The sequence below is a fragment of the Melospiza georgiana genome, chromosome 1 (assembly GCF_028018845.1).
Source record: "Melospiza georgiana isolate bMelGeo1 chromosome 1, bMelGeo1.pri, whole genome shotgun sequence".
Classification (NCBI taxonomy): Eukaryota; Metazoa; Chordata; class Aves; order Passeriformes; family Passerellidae; genus Melospiza; species Melospiza georgiana.
Window position 1 is genome coordinate 33310923 of NC_080430.1, and position 6000 is coordinate 33316922.

Consider the following 6000-nt stretch of genomic DNA (forward strand, 5'->3'; position numbering starts at 1 on the left):
TTTTCTAGGCACACTGACAAAGCAATTATCTTGGAGAAGAGGGAGAGGTTGCAACAAAATGTTTTTAACATGTGTGATTGGCAAGATGGAAAAAAGTAGTACCAGAGACCTACATCCTACCCTGCTCACATGAAAACTTGAAGGGCAGGACTTGACCTTCTGTAACAAGCAGAATTAACAGTGACACAGATGGGCTTGTGCACTGAGAAGGATAAAGTCTCCAGCACACATGGTTCTTTCCCTGATTGCCACGCTGTTCAGAAATTGTCTCTCCAGGGGTTTCAGCTACTCTCTGGGCAGAGTGTACATGGGAGGCAAATGGAGTGTATCCACACAGCTGCTCCTTAGCAGAACCATGAACACCAGGAGCTTCATTCATTTTCACCAACAGCTCCATGAAAGTGGAACAGACTAAAATTGGAGCAGTAAAAAAGTGTTCACTATGACTAGGAAAAGCCTCCAGAATGGCGAGAGTAAGGGGCACCAGATAAGAGAGAAGTGACCTAAGTGACTGGCACAAGAGATAGGAGATTACAGTGTGATAACAGACTCTGCAGTATCATCATTAGCAATAAAAAAAAATTGGCTGCAGCTAAGATGGGAGAAAAGTATGACTACATTCAGTAAAAGAAATATTTCAAATTTTTAGCCTGAAAATATTCATCAGAGGATACACAGAATAGCCAGAAAGCCCAATACTTTTTTTCCCCTAACGATAATAAAAATTCACTACTGAAATTCAATAGATACCACTACAGTAAACACAGAAACACAAATAAGGATGAGTTTCTCACCTTTACTGCTTTGTCTTGTTACTGTCTTTGTTCTAGTACAGCAATTACATGCAACTGCTGCATGACAGCTATAGCACCACATACTACCATGGTTTTGCTGTGATTTTTTCAGGATTAAGTTCAACTAGCACAGAGGCAGAATCTGAAGATTCTGAATTGAAGATTCAGTTAAAAAGCTGCTAATATATAAAGATGAATCAAAAGAAAAATGTCATTAATTCTCAGCCTATGCATTACATTGGAAAGAAGAGGAAAGGGAGATTTGTTTGCACACTCTTGTTAATATAATTGCCAAAGAAAATGTTCAGAAGGAAATAATTAAGTGTTGACATGGCAGCAGCTGTGTTTGCCAAACTAAATATGATTCAGGTATCAAACCCCCACAACTTAAAGACTAGAAAGCAAATGTTCAGTTCAGGTACTTGTAGTTTAACAACTGGACTTTAAAATGTCAAATCTAAAACCACAGATATATACACACACCTCATGGCTGCACAAGGAATGCAGAGCTTGTCTAGTATGCTTTTTAATAACTTCAAAGGACAAGTTCTCACATTCAGTCTAAGCAGTTACAATATTGACAAACAACAGAGACACACAAGACATCCTATCTGCAGCCTTTCTGCTGTGACTTACCAGATGCTATTAGACAGCCACTATCTTTTTGTCAGGATGTCTGTCTCATGGCCAGATGTACAATTATTTAGTTTAGAGATATCTCTAAGAGCTAGATGCACATAGCAGCTCTCAGAGTACTCCCTAAGCTTAGGGCTTAGATGTCAGTGAAAGTCAGTTCTCTCTATTTGTTCCTCCTGTTGCACATGACAGGGATTCCTGTCAAGTCTTGCTTATCAGTACGTATTTTCCACAATTCAAGGGGCATGTCTAGAATGGCCTGCATTCAAAGACTGAGAATCATTAGCAAATAGCAAACAGACATTGCAAAACCTGCTCAGCACCTGCCAGATTGAAAGCAGCTCAACTCTGTTTCTTGACTTCCATGGTTAACATCACGGAGTGCCCAGACACTGCAATAGGATTAGGCCCTGCTGCGCTCAGTGCCTCGCACCAACACGTGACTCGTACCCTAAGGAGCTTGCACTGAGTCAGGCACACCAGACAGGCAGGACAGCGGAGGCTGAGCGGCAATGGCCAAGTGCATTTCCCACTTTCAGCTACCATTCCAAGAGTCCTCACTGCTTTTAGCAGCAAGGCAGGTAGCAGACTTGCCATTGAATTTGTATTTTAGAAAAAAACAAAACAAAACCAAACTCCCTGAACAAACAAACAAACCCAGCAGCCACAACAGCTCTGACCATTTAAAAATTATCTTAGTTGCAACAGCTGAACACAGAAAATCAGAAAGAATTTGTTCAAGTTTGCCATTTTCTTCCCCAGCTGAGGCAGTCCTCAACTTTATTTTTAAATGTTTCAAGTGACTTGCAACAACGTGCATGAGCTCCATGCTGACAGAGTTCCAAAACCCCAACACTGTTCATTCATGTCATAACTTCATATATAATAGAATCTATTTCTGAGCATACACCCTATGTGAAAGCCACAAGCATCTTCAAGAACTCTGCCCATGTAACAAGCTAAAACAGATTTAAGGAAGGAGTTAGAGATATCCTGCCTCCCAGGGTCAGACCCAGAGCTGTGCTTTTCTTAGCTATCATGCCTACAGCTTCACCTAGGCTATCATAGTCATTAGCATCAACACCCACATCACTCAACCTTGAAGGCAGACAGAAAACCTCCCTCTAAGGTAATTAGAAATTAACATGGAAGAGATACGTGTTATGTTAGTAGAATAAAGACAAGTATCCACCTACTACAGGACAGAATGTTACAATACCCAAAACTTCCTTGTCCTTCAGATAAATGACAGTCTTAAGGAATCAAATATGTATTTCAAGGCACAGTATTAAAGCACGTTGCACAAGTGACAGCTGCAGGAGCCCAAAAACAGTGTCTGCCCCCCAAAGTATAATGTTTGAACATAATCACTAATGCAGAAGACAGACATGCAAATCCAGCATCTCAAAGAGCAGAGCAGGGTAAATTTGGAAACATATTAGTCCCGGTCCAGAGAGTTGTTTGTCAGATCTCAGTGTATCTGCATCCTATTATCTGAAACTTGATACAGAAAAAAAGCAATTAGATTCTCCTAGAAGTTCCTTTGCTACCTTAGTAGCAATGCATCACAGTATCTATACCACAGCCTTTTATCAGCAAAACTTTGCTAATTCGGTAGGTCAAATCTTACCTGCACTAAAGTAGATTAAATTTAATGAGATCAAAATATGCTGACACAGATAGTACACTGCTTCTGACATAGAAAAGTACCCATGCATGGTAACACACTCATTCTGCTGCCTCGTTCATCACTGCATGGTTTTGAAATGCACTTTGCAGCAAATTCAATTTAATCTAAAACATATTAGTACTTTAGATATGAATTAACTTTTCTATAGAAAGGCTTTTGTCATTTGGCAGCTAAGAGCATCATTTGTAGAAACTGAAAACTCAGCTTTACAGTTAGAAACCATAAGGTCCAGGAAATGCCATGTTTGACTCTATTTTCTCCTCAGTATGTAACAAGATCTAGAGAATGCAACAAATGCGAGAATTAAGCTGACACGCATCTGTTTATAATAGATGTGGTTTGAACAAGACCCAATTCTTTACAACAATGTACACATATCTACTTAAAAACCCAAATAAGGTTTTGTATAAAATACAGCATACGTACATTTGCAACAGTGAATGAGCTGGCCACACACAGAGTGTTGCAACAGGCAGACTCCAGCAGAGCCTTACCATCATTTCCTGTCCTTGGTGAACACACCAATAATTTCAGCACAACCACAACTCTTCGGTGCACACACAGAGAACATCTCCAACACCTAAAAGTCCCCTCCCACCTTTCCTGCATGCAAACTCAGATACTATACAAAATCATAAAAGAGATGACATAAGTGGGCCTAATACAATGTGTGGGGAAGGCAGTATAAGAGTAAAGAGAAAGAGAATTTTAAGACTTGTAAATGCTGTTGCTTTGAAAATGGACAGGAGCCACAATGGGAAACTAGTTAATCTATTAATCTATTAACTAGTTTAAATCTATTGGGAGCGCAGACTGGGGAGCATTATTTAAAGATATCTTAAAAAAAAACATTTTAAACAATAAAAACCCAAAGCTCATGGAAATTAAAACTGTCGCTACCCAGGGCTTTACAGAAAATGTCCATGAAAACACACGCTTTAAATACCCAAACCGGACTTACAAGCTCTGTTGAAATTAAGTAGAGTGAAACACTCTGAACTCTATGAGTGAAACACTCTGAACTCTATGATTAATCGATGAAAGTCAAGGCATGAAGCAACTGTTCCCTTTGTGCCTTCTCAAGAAAACAGAGAAAGAAAAACACGGTTACCATCATTAGCGGCCTAGGACAAAAACATACGGCAGAAAATTACCTTACATTTATCAAATATCCATTTCTCTAGCTGTCCTAGATATCCTCCTAGTAAAAACGAAACAGGCTCAATGAAGAGTACTTCACTGTCACTGAGCTGTGAAGTACTGTACACCAAACAGTTTTCAAATAATGGAGTATGTAACAGCTCATATTGTCTAACTGGTCCTCAAATGGAAATTAAATCAACCTAAAAACAAGCTGGATTTAATTAACCTATTTAAGATAGAGACAAGAAATAGTAATAATAATAATAATGGTGGCTTTTTTTTTCTTCTTTATTTTACATGAGCACAGAGAGCCACAGATTGAGCAGAGATCGATGGCTTTGCAAACACGCCCAAGATTTCTGAAGTTCCAGGGATTTCACAGCCAACCGGCTGCCGGGCGATGCCCCGGAGCCGCAGCCGCGGGGAGAGCGGCTCCAGCCCGTCCCCGGGGCAGCGGCTGCCCGGTGCGTCCCGGCTCACCGGGAATTCGCTCCGGCTGGTGCCGCATGGAGCGCCCCGGCAGGAGCATGAACCCCTCAGCAGCAGCTCCCGGAGCAGGGGAGGTGTCTAAGTTGGCAGTCGCTCGGAACAGCCTGGTGTGGCTGTGACAGCGCGGCCGGAGATCCGCGGGCAGCGGGAGGAGGCTGGCGGGATGAGCGCGGCACCGGAGCAGCAGCCGCTGCCTGTCCGCCCGCCCGCCCGCGCCCCGGCCGGCAGCCGCGGGCGCCCTCGCTGCCAGCCGGGCGTGAAAGGCGCTTGCTGAGCGCCAAAGCGACACTTTTCCCGTGTGCCGAGTTCGCCGGCTGCCGGCCCGCCCCGTCCCGCGGAGCCCCGGCTCGCCCCGCAGCGCTCCCGCTGCGCCCCGCCAGCCCGTCCCGTCCCGTCCCATCGCATCCCTACGGCGGACACCCACCTGAGCCCCACGCCTACGGCCGGCCGGGCGCCCCCGCCATGGCCCCCGGGCAGCGGCGCCCCGCAGGCAGGAGCGAGGAAGGAAGGAGCCCGGCAGGAGCGACAGCCAGACACAGGGCCGGTCCGGCGGAGCGCTCGCTCGGCTGGCAGGGAACACCCACGAGCGGGACCGGCGGCGGGACCGCCGCGCTCGAGTGACGGCCGCGCCGGCCAACGGGAGGAGCCCGCGCTGCCCCCGCCCCGCCGCCGCCCGGGGCCGCCGCCGGTGCCGTGCCCGCCTTCCCGGGCGGCGGGGCGGGGGCAGGGGGTGTTTCCATGACGTCAGGGGCAGCGCCCGCGGACAGGTGGGGAGCGGAGCCGAGGGGACGCGGGGACAGGAGCCCCGGGGACAGGAGCCCCGGGCTAAGCCGCAGCTGAGCCCCCGAGCCCGCCCTAAGCGGCTGGGGCGGGGCAGGGCAGGCGCGGAGCTGATCCCGCAGCGACCCGAGGGAGCCTCGGCAGCGATGGCTCCCGGAGCCGCCGGGTCCCGAGGGAGCGCTCCCCGCGCCGCAGGGGCGAAGTGCGAGGCAGAGGGTTTGCCGGGGCATCGCCGCATCCACGGCAGCCTGCGGGCATCACTTCCCGCGCACGGCGAGCGCTTCCCGCGCCCCACCTCGCCATCCGCCTCGGGAAGGGCTCCTCCGTGGGAGAACCACCCCTCCCCGCCTTCCCCCGCTACTCCTTCCCTGAACCGGCATCCTAAAATTATCGTGTTTCTCTGTACCTTATTTAAAAATAAACATCTTGAATGACTAATTACATCCAAGCCGTTGGAAGCGCGCTGGA

At 47.3% G+C, this 6000-nt stretch overlaps 1 protein-coding gene across 4 annotated transcripts in view; it reads right to left on the reverse strand.

The window, feature by feature from the left end:
* Window positions 1-5348, reverse strand: part of OSBPL3 (oxysterol binding protein like 3) — an 86546-nt gene extending 81198 nt beyond the window's left edge. For all 4 annotated transcript variants that reach the window (XM_058032165.1, XM_058032144.1, XM_058032154.1 and 1 more), the window contains exon 1: window positions 5177-5348. The gene's annotated coding sequence lies outside the window, so the exon portion shown is untranslated. The remainder of the gene's footprint in view (window positions 1-5176) is intronic.
* Window positions 5349-6000: the final 652 nt, after the last annotated feature.